At 42.9% G+C, this 24,346-nt stretch overlaps 1 pseudogene; it reads right to left on the bottom strand.

The window, feature by feature from the left end:
- Positions 1–10,075: 10,075 nt before the first annotated feature.
- Positions 10,076–15,667, bottom strand: LOC123066074 (probably inactive leucine-rich repeat receptor-like protein kinase At5g48380; annotated as a pseudogene).
- Between the last annotated feature and the right edge of the window lie 8,679 nt (positions 15,668–24,346).

The raw sequence follows: 24,346 nt of genomic DNA on the forward strand, positions 1-24,346 counted from the left end.
TTGGGGATGCTAATACGCTTCCAATGTATCTATAATTTATGAAGCATTCATGCTATTTTATTATTTGTTTTGAATGATTCTGGGCTTTATTATACACTTTTATATGACTTTGGGACTAACCTATTAACCGGAGGCCCAACCCATATTGCTGTTTTATTGCCTGTTTCAGTATTTCGAAGAAAAGGAATATCAAACGGAGTCCAAACAGAATGAAACCTTCGGCAGCGTGATTTTTTGGAAGAATATGATCCTGGAGACTTGGAGTTCACGTCAGAAGATCCTCGAGGAGGCCAGGAGATAGGAGGGCGCGCCCACCCCTCCTGGGCGTGCCCCTGTCTCGTGGGCCCCTTGAGCACCCCCCGACCGACTTCTTTCGCCTATATAGTCCCACGTACCCTAAAAACATAAAGGGCGAAGGTAGATCGGGAGTTCCGCTGCCGCAAGCCTATGTAGCCACCAAAAACCTCTCGGGAGCCCGTTCCGGCACCCTGCCAGAGGGGGGATCCCATCATCGGTGGCCATCTTCATCATCCCGGCGCTCTCCATGACGAGGAGGGAGTAGTTCACCCTCGGGGCTGAGGGTATGTACCAGTAGCTATGTGTTTGATCTCTCTCTCTCTCTCTCTCATGTTCTCTGTCGTGTTCTCTCTCGTGTCCCCTCTATGGCACGATCTTGATGTATCCCGAGCTTTGCTATTATAGTTGGATCTTATGATGCCCCCCCTCTACTCTCTTGTGATGAATTGAGTTTTCCTCTTGTAAGTTATCTTATCGGATTGAGTCTTTAATGATTTGAGAAAACTTGATGTATGTCTTGCCGTGCTTATCTGTGGTGACAATGAGATATCATGTGCCACTTGATGTATGTTTTGGTGACCAACTTGCGGGTTCCGCCCATGAACCTATGCATAAGGGTTGGCACACGTTTTCGGCTTGACTCTCCGGTAGAAACTTTGGGGCACTCTTTGAAGTACTTTGTGTTGGTTGAATAGATGAATCTGAGATAGTGTGATGCATATCGTATAATCATGCCCACGAATACTTGAGGTGACAATGGAGTATCTAGGTGACATTAGGGTTTTGGTTGATTTGTGTCTTAAGGTGTTATTCTAGCACGAACTCTTGAATAGATTGATCCGAAAGAATAACTTTGAGGTGGTTTCGTACCCTACCATAATCTCTTCGTTTGTTCTCCGCTATTAGTGGCTTTGGAGTGACTCTTTGTTGCATGTTGAGGGATTGTTATATGATCTATCTAGGTTATTATTGTTGAGAGAACTTGCACTAGTGAAAGTATGAACCTTAGGCCTTGTTTCCTACCATTGCAATACCGTTTACTCTCACTTTTACCACTTGTTACCTTGCTGTTTTTATAATTTCAGATTAGAAATACCTATATCTACCATTCATATTGCACTTGTATCACTATCTCTTCGCCGAACTAGTGCACCTATACAATTTACCATTGTATTGGGTGTGTTGGGGACACAAGAGACTCTTTGTTATTTGGTTGCAGGGTTGTTTGAGAGAGACCATCTTCATCCTACGTCTCCCACGGATTGATAAACCTTAGGTCATCCACTTGAAGGGAATTTGCTACTGTCCTACAAACCTGTGCACTTGCAGGCCCAATAACGTCTACAAGAAGAAGGTTGTGTAGTAGACATCAGTCGGCGGCGGCCGGTGTTCATGGTGGAGGTAGCCGATCACGGCGGCGCTCGTGCTGGACCATGCTGTAATGGCAACGATTCCCATGTCGACAACATAGATTCCCATGGCTGGCTGCCTCCTTATCCATTCGTGGGAGAGAGATAGAAGAAGAAAAGAAGAAAACCAATCGTTGCAGAGATGGTGCTAAGTGGGCCCCACATAGGACACGCGTCACACGTATGAGACGGGGGATGCTCGTGAGTGATCCGCCTGCTGAAGGATAGATTTCCCCCTAATTTATTCGTTCATATTTCAAATTCTGAGATGTTATTGTAACTTTTCTAGAACATTTTTGGTGTTTTCTTCATGTTTTCTCTTACTTCACCCTAACTTCTTTATAATTGTTTTTTATTTCCATGATTTGTTCATTTTAAATGATTAAAGTTTCACGAGTGCGTAACCACAGCCATATGATCAGCCATACCACTTTTTGTAAGGTTGGTGGTAAATCTGCTATCACAAGTTATGGTTCAAATTTATTTGTTTTGAAAACTGGAGACCAAATTGACAAAGCTTAATCAATAGTGGAGGGACCAAATTGACAAAAAAACTGTACATTACCATTTCCCATTGATGCCGGTCTTAGTAAAGCATGAACAAGATCACATAAATCCTCATCAGTTCCCTCAAGCCCTCGAGCCATTTTCACAAAGTTTTCTTGTTTGAATCCAAGAGAGATTTTCAATAAACACCAGAATTTACACAAGCTCCTCCTTTTGGACACGCATATGAGTTGTTTTCCGACACTGTTACCACCCAATGATGAACAGACCAACAAAGGCGGCAGCTGCATTCTCCGGCTAGTTCATTGTGCACATCCTTTTTTTGCGAGACATTGTGCACATCCTTGGCAGCCCTGGCTGACGAGCCGTCGACATAGATGCATGGATCATTTCCATCAGTCCATCACGAACCCCATCCATGCATCTGGCTCTCCGCAATGACAGAAAACATGAAGAACTGGGATGTCTACTCTCTTACTAGGCAGAAAACATGAAGGGCATTATTCTGATTCTGCCACACCTATAAAATATCAAGTTTGCTCCTGTATATTTTCTTAATACAGCTGATCAAATTTGATATGTTCTGTTGCTGTGAAGGGAGTTCATTTTCCTCGAGAAAAATGATTCAGGAGAGTGAACACACAAATATAATTCCGTGTCTCTCTTTTCAAACCTCGAGAACAGTACATAAATCATTACAAATTTATAACCGTGATTCTATGCACCATTCTTTCCTTTGAGATAATGCCTTGCACCATTTGCACTACAAGCGAAGGAAAAACACGGGACTTGCTAGGGTACCAGGTATACATGTTGGTGAACTGTTACTGAAGGGGAGGGAACTTAAGTTGGTGTTGGATCTGCCTATTTGGCATCCGGATGACAAACAAAGTTCCAGAACAATCGGGTCATACTATGCGGACGACATAGGCACGGAGCCTCTCAGAGAAGACGAAGCCATGGAGGCGGCGGAGCCGGCCGCTGCCCGGCAACGCCCCGGAGCAAGCGTCGTCGCCGCCGCGGAGGTGTCAAGGCCACGAAGCCAACGTCGCCGTCTGCTCAGTTGATTGACTTGCATGCATTGCTCGGTACTGTTGCTGGATGTTCCCGTCTACTTGTCTTGCCTTGCACTAGTTACTAGTTTCAGTTGGAACCTAGAGAGAAGCGACGACAGTAAAGAAGGCAAATGCCATCTTAAGATGTAATGGATGTGAATCAAGAGTGCAATGCAGTGAATAGTGTGACTGACTTTAAGATTGTAATGTGATTTGAGAGTGGAGTTGAGTGAATAGTTTGACTGAATGCAATATTCAGGGTTGTATACTGATAGAAATTGGGGTTGCTAAAAAAATATTGAATGTGACCTTGCATACAGAACCTATAGGTGCATTGAACAAAAGAGATGGCAAACCGGACAGTAAATCTCTTGAAGGAATGGCTAGAGATTGAGCATTTTAATTGCTACTTGTACACGAGCATAATTGGACTAAACTAAATGGAAAAATCTTGCCTAGAACTGAACTCAATGCCAATTGTTGCTCAGAATTGAAGCTACGAACTAATGCTGAGAACTAAATGGCAAAATGACAATAGTACTTCACCACGACCCAATGAAAAGATTATGTAATTGGTCCCTGAAAATTGAATAAAAAGTAATATTACCAGACAAGCAAGATTTTGCTATCTCTTGTTGGATCATCTCTAGATTTCTAAACTATACAAGCAAGAATTTTGTAAGTACTAGTAGACCTCCTAATTTATGGGCAGTGCTACGCGCCAACTGGCGGATAATGAAAAAATATCCGCCGCCTCGCTGACTAGTGGATGGATACCCTAAATAGCCGTCCGATGTGTCCACGTGAGCAACCACCACTTTGCAACAAGAGTGATGTTGCGGTATTCCCGCAACATAGGTCTTGTTGCAGAAAATTCCCGCAACAAAGCCCTTGTTACAAAAATTTATTGCAACAAAGACCTTGTTGCAGAAAAATTATTTGAGGAGTTTTTTTATGAAACAGGGCCCTTTTGCAACATGCCTTTTGCTGCAAAAACAAAACTGCATCAAATGCCTCGTCGCCTTCGTCCACTCTGCCATAGCAGCTTGCATGCCATGCCGTTTGACTCTACGGGCGTTGCTACAACCTATAGGAGCTTGGGCGGCCAGGCGTTGCTGCACAAACTTGGGCGGCCAGATCTAGCAAGGAGGTCGGCGGCGGCCGTTGTTCATGGTGGAGGTAGCCGATCACGGCGGCGCTCGTGCTGGACCATGCTGTAATGGCAACGATTCCCATGTCAACAACATAGATTCCCATGGCTGGCTGCCGCCTTATCCATTCGTGGGAGAGAGATAGAAGAAGAAAGGAAGAAAACCAATCGTTGCAGAGATGGTGCTAAGTGGGCCCCACACAGGACACACGTCACACGTATGAGACGGGGGATGCTCGCGAGTGATCCGCCGGCAGAAGGATAGAGTTTCCCCTAATTTATTCGTTCATATTTCAAATCCTGAGATGTTACTGTAACTTTTCTAGAACATTTGTGATGTTTTCTTCATGTTTTCTCTTACTTCACCCCAACTTCTTATAATTGTTTTTATTTCCATGATTTGTTCATTTTAAATGATTAAAGTGTCACAAGTGTGTAACCACTGCCACATGATCAGCCATGCCACTTTTTGTAAGGTTGGGAGTAAATCTGCTATCACAAGTTATGGTTCAAATTTATTTGTTTTGAAAACTGGCGACTAAACCAAAGCTTAATCAATAGTGGAGGGACCAAATTGACAAAAAAACTGGACATTACCATTTCCCATTGGTCCCGGGCTTAGTAAAGCACTAGATGGTGACACGTGCTTTGCCGCACCGTTTCTTGGTTGTGAGTTAATTTTTTGTGGCTATTACGGTTAAAGATGAGCACTTTTATACCAAAAAACGAAGAACCAAATCGAACTGATTTGAGAGGTATTCTGGTTTACTTGGTTTATGGTGTTCGGATTGATGTTTCTGTCGCTAGTTGTTTGTGTCTTGGTATATTGCCAGTTTTCATTCTACATAAACGAAATTGATTATCAAACCATTTACACAAAAATAGACCTCTCTTTTCTCTAACTTCTCTACTTTGTGCATGTGCAGGCATACTCCTAGACCCATGTACGTCGCACACCCCATGCACCGAGTTCACTCGTCCTTCTTGAAAGATCAAGGATGTCGCCTAGAGCAGGGGGGGGGGGTGAATAGGCATTTTAAAAAAATTACGGTTTAGGCTTGAACAAATGCAGAATAAACCTAGTGGTTAATTTGTCGAGCACAAAACCTACAACAGCTAGGCTCACCTATGTGCACCAATAACTTATGCTAAGCAAGATAAGCAACTATGTGATAGAAAGATATATGACAAAGAACACTATGGCTATCACAAAGTAAAGTGCATAAGTAAAGGGCTCGGGTAAGAGATAACCGAGGCACGCGGAGACGATGATGTATCCCGAAGTTCACACCCTTGCGGATGCTAATATCCGTTTGGAGCGGTGTGGAGGCACAATGCTCCCTAAGAAGCCACTAGGGCCACCGTAATCTCCTCACGCCCTTGCACAATGCAAGATGCCGTGATTCCACTAAGGGACTCTTGAGGGCGGTCACCGAACCCATAAAAATGGCAACCCTTGGGGGCGGTTACCGAACCCGTACACTTTGGCAACCCTTGGTGGTGGTCACCGGTACCCGTCAAATTGCTCGGGGCGATCTCCACAACCTAATTGGAGACCCCGACGCTTGCCCGGAGCTTTATACCACAATGATTGAGCTCCGAACAACACCAACCGTCTAGGGCGCCAAGGCACCCAATAGGAGCAAGCTCTAGGGTGACCAAACACCCAAGAGTAATAAGCTTATCAAACTTCACTTCCACGTATCACCGTGGAGAACTCAAACCGATGCACCAAATGCAATGGCAAGGGCACACGGAGTGCCCTAGTCCTTCTCTCCCAAATCCCACCAAAGCAACTAATGCTAGGGAGGAAAATGAGAGGAAGAACGAAAGAAGAACACGAAGAACTCCAAGATCTAGATCCAAGGGGTTCCCCTCACTTAGAGGATAAAGTGATTGGTGGAAACGTGGATCTAGATCTCCTCTCTTTTTTCCCTCAAGAACTAGCAAGAATCATTCGAGGGATTGAGAGTTAGCAAGCTCGAAGAAGGTAAACAATGGGGGAAGAACATGAGCTCAAGAGATAAGGTCCATTGGGGAAGAAGACCCCCTTTTATAGGTGGGAAAAAATCCAACCATTATGCTCATAGCCCGCACAGAGCGGTACTACCGCTCAACCTCACGGTACTACCGCTAGGGGTAGCGGTACTACTGCTTGCAAGCGGTACTAAAAAAATACATCTGTGCCTACCATCGCTGGACATGTGACGAGTTTTTGGTCCAGAGCGGTACTACCGCTGTAGCAGCCGCGGTAGTACCACTCTGGAGCGGTAGTAAAAAATTACATTTGCTCCTGTCCACGGTAGTACCGCTGCAGCCTTTTCAGAACACCAAAACGGCCACAACTTCTGCAAACGGACTCCGAATTCAACGAAACCAAGTTTTTTGGAAGCTAACGACGTGGGCTAACACAATCTTGATAGAAATATCAGTAAGAAGCAAATTAGAAAAGTCCCATGAGAAAATGGTGAGAAACCTTCCTCGAAAAAGACCGGTAAAACCTCCAACACCGAAAACGCGATAGAAGAAGCATATGAAATCCGTTTTTGATGTACTAGAGCTTGTCACGAAGATAACCACAAGCTCTAAAACCTCAAAATAAAATACAAATAAGAATCAAGAAAGATCATGCAAGGATGCAATGGTTTGAGCTCTCGACGAACGATACGATCAAGCTACTCACTTGAGAGCCCCCCCTCTTGATAGTACGACTATCGATCCTATAGCCCGGTCTCCAAACTACCACCATGAGACCGGAAAAATAGAAAACCTATCAAGGGAAAACCTTTGCCTTGCGCATGATCCACTTGAGCTAGATGATGACGATCTTGTCCTCCTCAAGATGGACCACCTTTCTTGATTGCATTGGGTCGATGAAGACTAGATGATTGCTCCCCCATAATCCACTATGGGTGAGCCACTCTTCGGCACATCATCACAAATCCATTGACACCACAATGGACAGAAAGCTTCAAGCACTTGATCTCTTCGTGATGCTCCACTTGAACTTGCACACGGCAATCTTGATGACGATCACCACTTGATGTCATCCTCTCCATTGGTTGAGTGATATCTTCCTCTTGACGCAAGCCCATGAACACGTACCTAACTCCACATAGAACTCTCACATAGACCATGGGTTAGTACACAAAGCAAAATGGACAATACTTACCATACCATGGGATCACTTGATCCCTCTCGGTACATCTTCTACGCTTTGTGAGTTGATGAACTTGATTCACTCTTGACTTAGTATTGATCAATCTTGAATCTTTCCAACTCTCTTCATTTGGATGATGTCTTGAAGGTAAACATGAATGATCACACAATCTTCTTCTTCAAGACATGCTTGCAATAAGCTCAACACTCACATGACCAATATTTGGATAATTCCTTAATAGCACCTCGGTCAACTCATAAACTCCTTGAAACCAACACATGAACTTCAAGAAAAGCCTATGGACAAATCCTTCAAATATAACTCAAGACAACCATTAGTCCATAGAGATTGTCATCAATTACCAAAACCAAACATGGGGGCACCGCATGTTCTTTCACTTCTGCTCTCCGAATCACTCACCTTGCACTTGATTTCGTCCCCAAAAGGGCTCTAATCTCACAACTTAGTTGCCTCCCAAACTTGAGGCAATGAGGTTAGGCCTATCTACAATGGCTCTCCGACAGGTACCCATGTTGTCTTGGCTCTTCAACATTTGATGTTTCCGTTCTAGCTCTCCCCAGCGCTAGCACAATGTCGGTATTTCACCATGAATCCATTGCCCGAAGAGCCCAATGGGGAAGATAGAGAGATCGGTGACCCAATTGCTCGCCTTAGAACCAGCAAGCTGGCACCACCCCCTCACAAACATACAAAGTAGAAAATTGGTTTGCCTCTCCGCAGAAAGCACAATAATCCACATGCACAGGAGGTACTATTCAGCATGCAATGCTTCGTAGGGCGATCAGGATGTTCACTTCAGTTGGCTACCAGTCCCCCAATTAGGCCTCAGCCCACCCAAAGAAGTGGAGGAAAAATAAAGAGAAGAAAAAACTAAAAAAGTAGTCAAGGTATTTCAAATGTTCCAAAAAAAAATCAAAAATTTAGAAAATGATCATGAATTTGAAAATGTCCATGGATTTGAAAAAACTGCCCGGGAATTCCTAAAATGTTTTTAAATTTAGAAAATGTTTGTGAATTTCAGAAAATGTTCCCCGCAATACAATCTTGAATTAAAAAGATATTCATGAATCCGGAAAATGTTCTCGTATTACAAAAGAAGTTCCCCAAAATTCAGAAATGTTTATGAATTTAAAAATATTCAAGAATTTAGAAAATGTTCACGAATTTAAAGATTTGTTTATCGATCAATATAGTAGCGCCATGTCAATGTGTGAATAAAGATTCAACCATAGCCCACAATCAATCCACTTTCTGACATGTGGGTCCACAGATGCAAAAACTACCTTATACTGGGCGGCGGTCGGCACCAGCAAGACACAAGCTGTGGCACTCAGGAAAATGCCAGATGTGTGCGTGGTTGTATCCATGTGCAAGAGTTAGGTCCGAAGGCATCGATTTGAGCCAACCAGCTTGTGCCTGAGCCTAGGTGGCTTCACGTTGCTCAAAATGCAATATGTATTGATAAATCTTGCACAAGCGACACGCAAAACACACTTCTGGATCCATCTTGCACCCCAAAAAAATTGCAGTTCAAACCAACGCTTACTCCCACTGACCAGTGGGGTCCACCATGAGGCCAAAGCTTGGATCGCTCATGGCTCCCTATTTCCAGGGAGCTTAGTATCTCCAGTGATGAACAAGATCACATAAATCCTCATCAGTTCCCTCAAGCCCTGGAGCCATTTTCACAAAGTTTTCTTGTTTGAATCCAGGAGAGATTTTCAATAAACACCAGAATGTACACAAGCTCATCCTTTTGGACACGCATATGAGTTGTTTTCCGACACTATTACCACCGAATGATGAACAGACCAACAAAGGCAGCAGGTGCATTCTGCTGCTAGTTTATTATGCACATCTCTTTTTTTGCGAGACATTCTGCACATCCTTGGCATCCCTGGCTGACAAGCCGTCTGACATAGATGCATGGATCATTTCCATCAGTCCATCACGAACCCCATCCATGCATCTGGCTCTCCACAATGACAGAAAACGAAACTGAAAGAAGGGAGCACCCACAGAAACCAATCTGCTCTGTTGATGGCACACGGAAGAGAGACCGGCTCGGTGTCAAGATCCTCCGGTTTCCATAGAATTATCACCGGAACACGCGAAGGTATCCAGCTTGGTGAGTCAGTAGGAACTGGATCCCTACTCTCTGCCATTAGAAAGACGATCGATACGCATGGAAATGGGGATAAAAACACTGCAGGAATGCAGAGTTTCATAGGCTAGCCGGAGCTGCCTTGTATGCGTTCCTTTAAAAATGTGGACAGGGTAGGGTACATAAATAATCACGGCCAGTTGATGCCTCACATCTTTCTAGAAGAGTTTAAATATGAATTAACAAGCACCGGCAGTTGCTAATTAAGATAATCGTTACTGCAGGGAACAAAGATAAAAAAGATTTACTATCGGAAGTGCTCATTTGGCCTCGGTAAGCTCTGCCAGACAAAGTTTCAGAATAAGTAGTGAATCATATCCGGACGACGTAGGCACGGAGCCTCTCGGAGCAGACGAAGCAGTGCGGGAAGTAGAAGGCCACCATGAACCCCACCATGAATCCACAGCCGCTCCGATGCTCGACTGGTCGTTGAACCTGTGCAGCCTGATTCGTACCGGTCTCCATCTCCTCCTCGAGGTGGGACAATCATCCAACGGTGCACCACAAAGCACTTGGTTACCAGCAAAGCTCGAAGCCGAAAAGTTCTGTAGCAAAGAAGGAATAGGCCCTGATAACAAGTTCTCCGCAACATTGAATGAGATTAACCGAGTAAGCAAGCCGGTCTTAGTAAAGCATGAACAAGATCACATAAATCCTCATCAGTTCCCTCAAGCCCTGGAGTCATTTTCACAAAGTTTTCTTGTTTGAATCCAAGAGAGATTTTCAATAAACACCGGAATTTACACAAGCTCATCCTTTTGGACACGCATATGAGTTGTTTTCCGACACTGTTACCACCCAATGATGAACAGACCAACAAAGGCGGCAGCTGCATTCTCTTGCTAGTTCATTCTGCACATCCTTTTTTTGCGAGACATTGTGCACATCCTTGGCATCCCTGGCTGACAAGCCGTCGACATAGATGCATGGATCATGTCCATCAGCCCATCACGAACCCCATCACTGGCTTTCCACAATAATAGAAAACAAAACTGAAAGAAGGGAGCTCCCACAGAAACCAATGTGCTCTATTGATGGCACACGATAGAGAGACCAACCCGGCATCAAGAGCCTCTGCTCTCCATAGAATTTCACCGGAACACGCGAAGGTGTCCTCTTCGTGAGCGAAGCCTTTCAGGAATCAGGAGGAACTGGATCCATACTCTCTGCCGTTACAAAGACGATCGGTACGCATGGAAATGGGGAGAGAAGGACTGCAGAAGTGGGGAGTTTCATAGGCTAGCTGGAGTTGCCTTTGTTTGTGTTCCTTTAGAAATGCCTACAGTGTACATAAATAATCATGGCCAGTTGGTGCCTCGCATCTTTCTAGAAGAGTTGAAATATGCATTAACAAGCACCGGCAGTTGCTAGTTGCCGGGCATACATATCATGTGAATTAAGATAATTGTTACTGCAGGGAACAAGCTAAAAATGATTTACTGCCTGAAGTGCGCATTTGGCCTCCAGAAGCTATGCCAGACAAAGTTTCAGAATAACAAGTGAATCATATCCGGACGACGTAGGCACGGAGCCTCTTGGAGCAGATGAAGAAGTGCGGGAAGTAGAAGGACACCACGAACCCCACAACGAATCCGATGGCCGCTCCGATGCTTGACTGGTCGTTGAGCCTGTGCAGCCTGATTCGTACCAGTCTCCATCTCTTTTTATAGAGAAAAGGCCTAAGCCCGACTTTATAAATAAAGCCACAAGACAGAGTCGCAGGCCCAAACACCAACAAGGGGCGAAACAGGGATAATCCACCGAAATGAAGACACGGGACCAAGCAAACTAAGGTTTAAGGGGTACATGGCAACCTGCCGTACTCAACTCGTAGGCCGGAAAGAGAAAAGACAGACATCAACCAGAACGACGAATCAGCGACAAGCGAGGTCAGACATCAGGATCCTGCCCGGAGATGTAGGACGCCGAGGCCCGAATTTTGGAGATGAGCAGGTCCAGAGCTCCCCGATCGTCCTCTTTAGTCAATAATCTCCACTGCTGCAAGAATATACATGATTTGAAAAGAACGTCAGCAACCTTAGATGGAAAGACATGTTCAATAGTAAATTTGTTCCTAATAGTCCATAAAGCCCAACAGATGGCACCCAACCCAACCCAGAAAACCCTCTTAGTGACCCCAACCAACACGTTGGCGAGGCTTCTTAGCTCAGAGAAGGAAGAGGGGTTCCAAGTAACCTAGAGACACGACCGGACACAGCTCCACACCAGCTTAGCCAACACACAGTGAAAAAAGATATGATTCGTGTTTTCTAAAGCACCGCAAAGGGCACAAAACTCCGAGCTCGACCCGTTACGTTTGCAAATTTGGTCAGCCGCAGGGAGACGGCCTCTGAAGGCTTGCCAGAGGAAGATTTTAATCTTAGGCGAGACTTTGGATCTCCAGACGCAAGAAAATCTATTCGAAGGGGCACCACCGATAAGCCTAGAGTATAACGATTTAACAGAAAATCGGCCAGAGGCCGAATGGGGCCAAACGACAGAATCCGGCACCTCCGAGAGCAAAGGAAAGAAGGCAGAGAGACTTTGCCAGTCTTCCAACTTTTCAGGAGACAGGGAGCGGCGAAAGGCCAAGTCCCAATTATTCGCCGCCACCTCCGCGATGGAGATATCCGGCTTCGGACAGTATGAAAACAAAACCGGGAAGCTAACAGCCAGAGAAGAATCCCCACACCACCAGTCACGCCAGAAACGGACCGAGGTACCATACCCACGATAAACTTAACATGTTCCAGGAACAAAGGTCTGACTCTGACAAGGTTCTTCCAGAATTGAGATCCATGCCTAGCCGCGGCAAACAACGGACTAGATTGAGGGAAATATTTAGCCTTAAGAATGGAATACCATAAAGAATCGGCCCCATTGGTCATGATTTTCCACCACCACTTAATTAACAAACATTTGTTCATCACCAGCGTGTTAATAATGCCTAACCCCCCAAGGTTTTTAGGCCTACACATTAGTTGCCACTTAACTAGCCTATACTTCCGCTTGTTATCATCTGCATTCCAATAAAAAGCACCCCTGTGCTTGTCGAAACTGGCATGAATGCCAGCCGATAAAAGATAGAAGCCCATAAGGAACATAGGAAGGGATGAAAGACAGGCGTTAATGAGAGCAACTTTGCCAACGTTGGTGTTATATCTCCCGCGCCATGGAAGAACCCTATTTCCCACCTTAGAGACAGCCGGAGCAAAGTCCCTAGCATGAAGCATGACAGGAGAAATTGGAAGTCCCAGATACTTGAAGGGGAAGGAACCCAAGGAGCAGTTTAACAACCTAGCCACTCTCAAGGCTTCCGAATCATCAACACCAGTAACTAGGACCTCACTTTTGGAAAAGTTAATCTTGAGGCCTGAGACCGCCTCAAAACATAACAGGATGAACTTAAGGTTGGCTATGCAAGCATCATTCAATTCAACCATAATGATAGTATCATCGGCATATTGCAAGTGAGTGACCCCATCAGGGTTTAAGTAGGAGACCACCGGCAAGATATGACCATACTGGGCCGCCCTAGAGAGAATGCAAGAGAAGGCATCGGCCACAAAATTGAACAGAACAGGAGAAGCATGATCCCCTTGACGAAGGCCTCTACCATTAGCAAAAAAGTTACTAATATGACCATTCACAGAGACCGCATTATGGCCACCCGAGACCAACTGCATGATACGGTGCACATAAGCTCCGTCGAAGCCTTTCGCAAGAAGGACCTGCCTGAGAAAAGGCCAACTGACCGAGTCGTAAGCTTTCTCAAAGTCTAGTTTTAGGATGACCGCTTTAGAGTTACGAGAATGTAAATCATGCACAATTTCATGAAGAGAAAGGATGCCATCTAAAATGAAGCGACCTTTGATGAAAGCAGACTGGAAGGGGCTTATAACTCTGTGGGCAAAGGGGGACAAGCGATTAGCAAAGCCCTTAGCAGGGAATTTGGCAAAGTTATTAATCAAAGCAATAGGCCGGAACTGGGAGATCAGTTCAGCACCTTTAACCTTGGAAATCAGGGAGATAACAACGTAATTAAGACGAGAAATATCAATAGTTCCTAGACAAAAACCCTAGATAACACTGCAAACCAGCTGCCTCAACTGAGACCAAAATTTTCGTAAGAAAGGGATCGAGAAGCCACCCGTCCCGGAAGAGGCATTCAGGTTAGCAAAATTAACGACATCCCAGATTTCCTGATCGGAGAGGGGAACCATCAACGAGTCATTCTCTTCGGCCGTAATTTTCAAACTATGGTTCCAAAGGGTAGGAGAAATGGAAAAGCGCGAAGGAGGTTTGGCCCCTAACAGCGAAGAAAAGAACTCCACCACATGAGATAAAATTACAGATTGGTCCGAAGAACGCACTCCATCGATAATCAGGCTATTAATACCACAACGTCTCCTCCTACCGTTCGTGATGGCAAAGAAATAAGCCGTGGGGGAGTCACCTTTGAGAGTCCAGTTAAGCGTGCCCCGCTGTCGCCAGTAAATCTCAGCCTGATGATGCAACTGCATCAAGGCGGCCTCAAGGTTATATCGCACTGACCACCCATCGTCAGATAGCCCAGAGGAATCAGCCGCAAGATCGAGAGCCAAGATTTGGGCTTCAAGGAAATCTTTGGAGCGACGCTCCTGAGCAACTAGATTACGAGACCAGCCTCTAAGAAATTTGCCAAGTTGTAGGAACAAGAATGTCAGTCGTCTAAAGGACCAAAGTAACGAGCGTTAGAGGAAAGAAGAAGGGAGATCTTAGAGGCCAACATATCAATAAAACCTTCGACAAGGAGCCATGAAGCGTCAAATTGGAATCTAGCAGGGGGTCTAAGTTGGGTCATTCCATCGTCAAGAAGAAGAGGGGTATGGTCAGATCCAACGATGCACTTAGCGATGAGGGAGGCCCGAGGAAATAGAGAATCCCACCTAGGACACATGAACACTCTATCAAGAATAGATCTAATCGGGTTGGCCTGGTGGTTGGACCAAGTGAAGCGGGCTCCAACCCTAGGGAGCTCACAGATGGCGTTGGTGCTGATAAAGTCATTAAAGGCATTAGCCAAAGGCCAATAGAAGTTATCATTACTTTTATCAGAAGGAAAGCGGAGGAGGTTGAATTCACCACCGATAACCATCGGTACGTTGCAAGGCTCGATCTTCACAGAAAGCTCGTTTAGAAATAAGGACGACAGCGAATGATCAGCCGGCCCATAAACCACAATAAACTCCCACAAAGTATTAAGGGTCCATCTCCTCCTCGAGGGGGGACAACCATCCAACGGTGCACCACAAAGCCCTTGGTTACCAGCAAAGTTCTAAGCCCCAAACTTCTTCTGTAGCAAAGGAGGACTAGGCCCCGATAACAAGTTCTCCGCAACATTGAATGAGGCTAACCGATCAAGCAAATCGAATTGCAGTGGAATTTGACCGCTGAATTGGTTATGATGGAGGAAGAGGAGATTAAGATATGTCATGTTTGAGATACTCGGTGGGATCAAAACCGAAAAACTATTGTACGAAAGATCCAGAGATGTCAGGTATGGCATCTGCCATGAAAAGTCAGGAGGGATTGCTCCTTGAAAATTGTTATTTGACAGGCCTAGGCCGGTCACGCTTGAACAGTTCTGTAGACCACGAGGAAATGAGCCTTCAAGTCCTAGGTTCCCTAATCGCAGAGACAAAACCCTGTTCTCGTTGTAGTGCCAGCATTCCACACAGTAAAGTGGCATACGAAACCACTGATGGCATTTTCAAAGTTCCAAGAGGATTTGAGTACACCATTGGGATCAATCACTGATTGTTGTATAGACTTCAGGCACTGGATATCAGCTTCAGAACCAAAACATAACCATGAGCAGCTCAAGAGTACAACCAAAACGAGGAACTTGGTATCATTATCCATCGCAAGCATGGAGTGAAACAAACAGTAGCTCCGCTCGACCAAAACCTGCAGCATGTAAATTCCGACGTCACCTGATCAAAGCTTGTGTAAGATACTTGAACACTCTACTTCCAAAAAAGAGACTATTTGCTCAGACATAAGACACCAGAAAGCAGACTCCAGAAGAAGTAAATAAGTCGCACGTACTACTTGCCTTGTTGATTTCATGCAATACTTCATACACAAGATGAGGAGCTTCAGAAAACTCACCAGTTGATAGATCCAAGGCAGAAGCCACAACCTGCAGTAGTTGAAGAAGGGGCAGAGGTCTTAAAGGGGCAACCCCTCCACTGTGTTAGAATAAATCCGAGGCATATCGTCGATCATCCGAGGACCAAGAAATCACACGAGCACGACACCGAGATTTGTTAACGAGGTTCACCGATATGGCTACATCCCCGGGGCCTGACTATGGGCGCTCCTCCCCATGACACCGCTACAATACCGCACTCGGTCGCCCTGGACACCGGCACATGCCGCCGGCTTCCCCTGTGTTCCGGTGCTATTAGTTTGGCATAGGTTACATCGTGTGTCTACCCCGCTATATATGAGAGGCCTAGGATACAAGTGTCCTATTAGGACATGACTCCATATCCTATCTAAACACAATACTACTCAGAGTCCAACTATAACCTACCTTGTACATAATATTCGACACAACTCTAACAAACTCTACCTTGGCGAATATTCTCCACCACCTTGAATTTGTCAATGCGTCAAACTTCCATGTACATTGGACTTGAGCTTATCCCATGAGTACCATTGCTACTTCAAAGACTCCATATGAATCCACCTGCAACTTTCTAGTCCCTTCATTTCTTGACCACGGTTAACACTCGAGCAAAATTAAGTTCCTTGTTACTCTAGCTTGTGCTCCCAACTTCCAGAGTACCCGTCCAACGCCATCACACACCAATCACTGACCTGCGTGAAAGTGAACAACTCACATGTTGAGTGTCACACATAAGAATTACCTGAACTCAACATCACCGCTTCTTTCTTGACCGCCTGTCTGAAACATGAAGGAATTTCACCGTTGCTTGTAGTCATCCCGAGTCAAATTCATAGTTGTCTCACCACATGTATGACCACCAGAGCCCTGGCCCGTCTCCATGTCCCTGTGCGTACCACACGCCTCGCCGCTATTTCCGCGTCGAGCCTCTGCTGTCCTGGTCGAGTCTCAAGGATCGCGAACCCACACCACTTAACCCCCACTGCAGAGTACCACCGATCATCACCGACTGATGACGAGTTTCATGCTTCCATCAGACCACTGGGCTCGAGTCCGAACTGCGTGTCACCCGCTTTTTCCCGCTGAAATATGCTTCGACTCTCTGTGCACTTACGTCGTAGCCCCTCAATCAGCACCGAGTGAAGTCCTCCAGACTCCAGCTCCACCTTCAACATGACTCCATGGTAGATGATCAATCCACCCCCGCGCCCCATCGATTTCAAGCTCTCATGTGTGCACTGATGTCTACTACACAACCTTCTTCTTGTAGACGTTGTTGGGCCTGCAAATGCATAGGTTTATAGGACAGTAGCAAATTTCCCTCAAGTGGATGACCTAAGGTTTATCAATCCGTGGGAGGCGTAGGATGAAGATGGTCTCTCTCAAGCAACCCTGCAACCAAATAACAAAGAGTCTCTTGTGTCCCCAACACACCCAATATAATGGCAAATTGTATAGGTGCACTAGTTCGGCGAAGAGATGGTGATACAAGTGCAATATGGATAGTAGATAAAGGTATTTGTAATCTGAAGTTATAAAAAGAGCAAGGTAGCAAGTAACAAAAGTGAGCGTAAATGGTATTGCGATGGTAGGAAACAAGGCATAGGGTTCATACTTTCACTAGTGCAAGTTCTCTCAACAATAATAACATAGATAGATCATATAACAATCCCTCAACATGCAACAAAGAGTCACTCCAAAGCCACTAATAGCGGAGAACAAAAGAAGAGATTATGGTAGGGTACGAAACCACCTCAAAGTTATTCTTTCGGATCAATCTATTCAAGAGTTCGTACTAGAATAACACCTTAAGACAAAAATCAACCAAAACCCTAATGTCACCTAGATACTCCATTGTCACCTCAAGTATCCGTGGGCATGATTATACGATATGCATCACACAATCTCAGATTCATCTATTCAACCAACACAAAGTACTTCAAAGAGTGCCCCAAAGTTTCTACCGAAGAGTCAAGACGAAAACGTGTGCCAACGCCTATGCATAGGTTCATGGGCGGAACCCGCAAGTTGGTCACCAAAACATACATCAAGTGGCACATGATATCCCATTGTCACCACAGCTAAGCACGGCAAGACATACATAAAGTGTTCTCAAATCTTTAAAGACTCAATCCGATAAGATAACTTCAAGAGGAAAACTCAATTCATCACAAGAGAGTAGAGGGGGAGAAACATCATAAGATCGAACTATAATAGCAAAGCTCGGGATACATCAAGATCGTGCCATAGAGGGAACACGAGAGTGAACACGAGAGAGAGAGATCAAACACATAGCTACTGGTACATACCCTCAGCCTCGAGGGTGAACTACTCCCTCCTTGTCATGGAGAGCACCGGGATGATGAAGATGGCCACAGGTGAGGGATCCCCCCTCCGGCAGGGTGCCGGAACAGGGTCCCGATTGACTCTTGGTGGCTATAGAGGCTTGCGGCGGCGGAACTCCCGATCTATCTTCTCCGTTGATGTTTTTAGGGTACGTGTGACTATATAGGCGAAAGAAGTAGGTCGGGGCATGCTCGAGGGGCCCACGAGACAGGGGGGCGCGCCTAGGGGGGTGGACGTGCCCAGCTGTCTCTTGGCTTCCTCGAAGCTCCCCTGGCTTGAACTCCAAGTCTCCCGGATGATATTCTTCCAAAAAATCACGCTGACGAAGGTTTCGTTCCATTTGGACTCTGTTTGATATTCCTTTTCTTTAAAATACTGAAACAGGCAATAAAACAGCAATACGGGCTAGGCCTCCGGTTAATAGGTTAGTCCCAAAAGTAATATAAAAGTGTATAATAAAGCCCATAATCATTCAAAACAGATAATAAAATAGCATGAATGCTTCATAAAATATAGATACGTTGGAGACGTATCAGCATCCCCAAGCTTAATTCCTGCTCGTCCTCGAGTAGATAAATGCAAGGTTGGAAAAAGCGGTAGGCATAAGCGAGGCGGTTGGCCTTCGCCTAGTGCCTAGGCGGTGCCTAAGCGCCCTTGGCGCGGCCTAGCCGGTAATATAGTTTTTAGTCGTAGTGTATTTGTGATTATTATAGGGTGTTGATATTAGTTTAGGGCATATAAATAAGTTAATTGTCGTCTACTACCATTGCAATATAACCAGTTTGGAATATCATTGCAGTATGTGGCATGATTTCGTGCTTGGGTAGGAAATTCCTTGCTTGCCCCGCCTAGACCTCCATTTATGCCCTAGGCGAGGCGTTTGGCCATTGCCTAGTGCCTAGGCATGCCTAAGCGCCTCCTAGGCACTGCCTTTTCCAACAGAGGGTAAATGATAAAAGAAAGAATTTATGAAGTGTGAATGCTGGCAAGTGCATAAGTTTGATCAATGATAATTTCAATCACCTTTTCTAGCATGTTTATATGTCATACAGTGGTTCATCTCATAAAACTTTTCATGATCAAGTAACAAGCTATTCACATGTTAAATCATAGACCATAAACTTTCTTGAAAACTAGCAAACTTCATTCTTAGTCGTCAAACAATTGCAATTCATCTTATTTTCAGGAAGGGTCTATGTCAGAGCTTTGATTTAGCAAACTCCACATACTCAACTATCATATAGTCTTCTACAATTGCTAACACTCACGCAATACTTGTGGTTATGGAGTTTTAATCAGACACAGAGAAAGATAGGGGCTTATAATGTTGCCTCCAAACGTATTCACCTTTGGGTGATGTCAACAATAATAGTTCATGCTAACGTACATCCAATTGGATATATATATCAGGATCACCCTAACACAAAGTGCTTGCCAAAGAATAAAATGAAAAAGGGAAAGGTGAACATCACCTTGACTCTTGCATAAAGTAAAAGACATAAAGTAAAACATAGGCCCTTCGCAGAGGGAAGCAGAGGTTGTCATGCGCTTTTAGGGTTGGATACACAAAATCTTAATGCGAAAGAACGTCACTTTATTTTGCCCCTTGTATATGGACCTTTATTATGCAGTCCGTTGCTTTTATTGCTTCCATAACAAGATCGTACAAAGCTTATTTTCTCTGCACTAATAAGTCATGCATATTTAGAGAGCAATTTTTATTGCTTGCCCCGATGACAACTTACTTGATGGATCTTACTCAATCCATAGGTAGGTATGGTGGACTCTCATGGCAAAACTGGGTTTAAGGATATTTGGAAGCACAAGTAGTATCTCTACTTGGTGCTAGGAATTTTTGGCTAGCATGAGGGGGAAAGGCAAGCTCAACATGTTTGAATGATCCATGACAATATACTTTAACTGAGATGTGAGAAAACATAACCCATTACATTGTCTTCCTTGTCCAACATCAACTCTTTAGCATGTCATACTCAATGTGTGCTTACAATTATAAAAGATGTCCATGATAATATATTTATATGTGAAATCTCTCTTCCTTCAATATTCTTTCATGAATTGTTCAAATGACCAATACAATGCTTGCTAACCGTCAATAAATTTACAACCTCTACTTACTAGATGTGAAGTCATTACTTCCCATGGGGTAAGAAAATGAAACATATATGAATTCAGATTTATGACATTCAACTCATTCAACCATTTACTCATAGGATATAAGTGAAGCACACGAGTAAACGACAAACTACTCTAAAAAGGTATAAGTGAAGATCAATAAGTAGTTAAATAATTACAACTATGTGAAGACTCTCTCTCATTTTAAGAATTTCAGATCTTGGTATTGTATTTAAACAGAAAGCAAAGAAAAATAAAATGACATTGCAAGGATAGCACAACTCATGTGAAGAATTAAAAACTTAGGTTCAACCGATACTAACCGATAATTGTTGAAGAAGAAAGGTGGGATGCCTACCGGGGCATCCCCAAGCTTAGATGCTTGAGACTTCTTGAAATATTATCTTGGGGTGCCTTACTCATCCCCAAGCTTGAACTTTTGTGTCTCCTTAATTCCTCTCATATCATGGTTTCTCTTTTTATCAAAAGCTTCATCCACACCAAACTCAACAAGAACTCGTGAGATAGGTTAGTATAAAACAATGCAAAACCTTATAATTTTCTACTGTAACAAATTACTAACATTATTATTCAATATTGAATACTAAATGTCTCTGCATATTTTAATACTCCTATCCTAAAATAGAATCATTAAACAAGCAAACATATGCAAACAATGCAAACATAACAGCAATCTGCCAAAACAGTATAGTCTGTAAAGAATGCAAGATTCATCATACTTCCCTAACTCCAAAAATTATAAGAAAAATACTAAGCTGTAAAATATTTATCAGATCTCAATATTCAAAAAGGTTTAACATTATATCTCTCTCTGAATTTTCTAGGGAATTTTTGCAACAGCGGTAAACTTTCTGTTTTCAAACAGCAACATGTATACTAGCAAGATAAGCATGGTAAAGGCTATCCTTGACATTTTTATTGAAAATATAAATGCAAAACATTATTCTAAATAACAGCAAGAAAATACTAGTAAAATAAAATGACGCTCCAAGAAAAACACATATCATGTGGCGAATAAAAATATAGCTCCAAGTAAAGTTACCGATGAACGAAGACGAAAGAGGGGATGCCTTCCGGGACATCCCCAAGCTTAGGCTCTTGGTTGTCCTTGAATATTACCTGGGGGTGCCTTGGGAATCCCCAAGCTTAGGCTCTTGCCACTCCTTATTCCATAGTCCATCGAATCTTTACTCAAAACTTGAAAACTTCAACCACACAAAACTCAAAACAAAACTCGTAAGCTCCGTTAGTATAAGAAAATAAATCACCACTTATGTACTGTAATGAACTCATTCTAAATTCATATTGGTGTTAAACCTACTTTATTCAAACTTCTCTATGGTTCATACCCTTACATACTAGCCATAGATCCATCAAAATAAGCAAAAAACACATAGAAAACAGAATCTGTCAAAAACAGAACAGTCTGTAGTAATCTGTATCAAACATATACTTATGGAACCACAAAAATTATGAAATAAATTGGTGGACCTGAGGAATTTGTCTATTAATCATCTTCAAAAAGAGTCAACCTAAAATCACTCTCCAGTAAATAATGACAGCTAATCTCGTGAGCACAAAGTTTCTGTTTTTTACAGCAAGATCATATAGACTTTACCCAAGTCTTACCAAAGGTTCTACTTGGCACAAAAATTAATTAAAACTTAAAAGCACATCTAAAAATAGGCTAGATGAATTATTTATTACTAAACAGGAACAAAAATAAATTGGGTTGCCTCCCAGCAAGCACTATCGTTTAACGCCCCTAGTTAGGCATGATGATTTCAATGATGCTCACATAAAAGATAAGAATTGAAACATAAAGAGAGCATCATGAAGAATATGACTAGCACATTTTAAGTCTAACCCACTTCCTATTCATAGGGATTTTGTGAGAAAACAACTTATGGGAACAATAATCAACTAGCATAGGAAGATAAAACAAGCATAGGTTCAAGAATTTCAACACATAGAGAGGAAACTTGATATTATTGCTATTCCTACAAGCATATGTTCCTCTCTCATAATAATTTTCAGTAGCATCATGAATGAATTCAACAATATAACCATCACCTAAAGCATTATTTTAATGATCTACAAGCATAGAAAATTTATTACTCTCCACATAAGCAAAATTCTTCTCATTCGGAATGGTGGGAGTATCATAAGAGACTTGAATATTATAAATTGTTTCCACATTAAAACAGTAATGTTCAGAGAAAGGGTAATCATAATCATGACAAGTTTTATAAATATAATCATCACTACTTTTTATAGCATAAGTTTCATCACAATAATCATCATAAGTAGCAACTTCGTTCTCATCATAATCGATTGAAACCTCTCCCAAGATAGTGGAATTACTAAATAAAGTTGACACTCTTCCAAATCCACTTTCGTATTCATCACAATAAAATTCAACATCCTCCAAAATAGTGGGGTCACTACTTCCTAAAGTTGACACTCTTCCAAACCCACTTTCATCAATATAATCATCATAAATAGGCATGCTATCCTCATAACAACTTTGCATATCAAAACTTGGGAGGCTAAAAATATCATCTTCATTAAACATAGCATCCCCAAGCTTGGAACAAGCATTAATTTCAGCAAATATATTCTCAAATATTTCATCTTCATCAAACATAGCTTCCCCAAGCTTGGGCCTTTTCATATCATAAGCATAATCATCATCAATAGTATGGATAGCACCAATAGTATAGCAATTATCATCATCACAATGAGTAGTAGGAGCAACATCATTTGGGAGGGTTACCTTTTTACCTTTGCTACTCCTTCTCTTCCTTTTCTTCTTCACATCATGTGTGGATTCAACCTTCTTCCTTGAGCTCCTTATTGATGAGATTGGTTGAATAGAAGGCTCCTCCTCGATACCTGATTCACCATAGGAAATAATAGGAGGATAATGGGAAGTCTCTTCACTTTCATTAATATTCTCTTCATCTTCTATTTGTTTTCTTTTCTTTATGTAATTGGCAATATAAGGATTTTCAATGCAATTCACCGCACAATACAAATAAATCTTCTCTAGATCAATATCAAGGAATTTCTTAAGGGCAAAATCTCGAAGATCCTTAGTTAAACGTTTCAATTCTTCATAATCCAAAAGCAAACTAAGTTCATTATAATGTGCAAGGAAAATCAAATCATCACAATTTTTGGACACAATTCGATCATGAAATAATTTGCATAGGAGATGTAGATGACCACGTTCATTGCATAGTTCACAAGTACGGCAAAGGAAATGTAAATTTTCAGCACTCCTATTTAACTTTTCTTGCAACAATTTAGTTTCTAAATGCTTATGCCTTTTGCAATATATATCTTCTCTATTCGGTGTCTTCATGCAAACATGCACTCCACAAAAGTTGACATGCTCATAAGAGATATTTTCATCATGACTAGTGCAATCATCATTAGTACTATGGATATTCAAAGAGTTCATACTAACAACATTGCAATCATGCTCATCATTCAAAGATTTAGCAAAAAACATTTTATAGATTTCTTTTTCTAGCACTTGAGCACAATTTTCCTTACCATCATTCTTACGAAAGATATTAAAAAGATGAAGCGCATGAGACAAACTCAATTCCATTTTTTGTAGTTTTCTTTTATAAAATAAACTAGTGATAAAATAAGAAACAAAAAGATTCGATTGCAAGATCTAAAGATATACCTTCAAGCACTCACCTCCCCGGCAACGGCGCCAGAAAATAGCTTGATGTCTACTACACAACCTTCTTCTTGTAGACGTTGTTGGGCCTGCAAGTGCACAGGTTTGTAGGACAGTAGCAAAATTCCCTCAAGTGGATGACCTAAGGTTTATCAATCTGTGGGACGCGTAGGATGAAGATGGTCTCTCTCAAGTAACCCTGCAACCAAAT

This window comes from Triticum aestivum, chromosome 3B (assembly GCF_018294505.1).
Source record: "Triticum aestivum cultivar Chinese Spring chromosome 3B, IWGSC CS RefSeq v2.1, whole genome shotgun sequence".
NCBI classification, from domain to species: Eukaryota; Viridiplantae; Streptophyta; class Magnoliopsida; order Poales; family Poaceae; genus Triticum; species Triticum aestivum.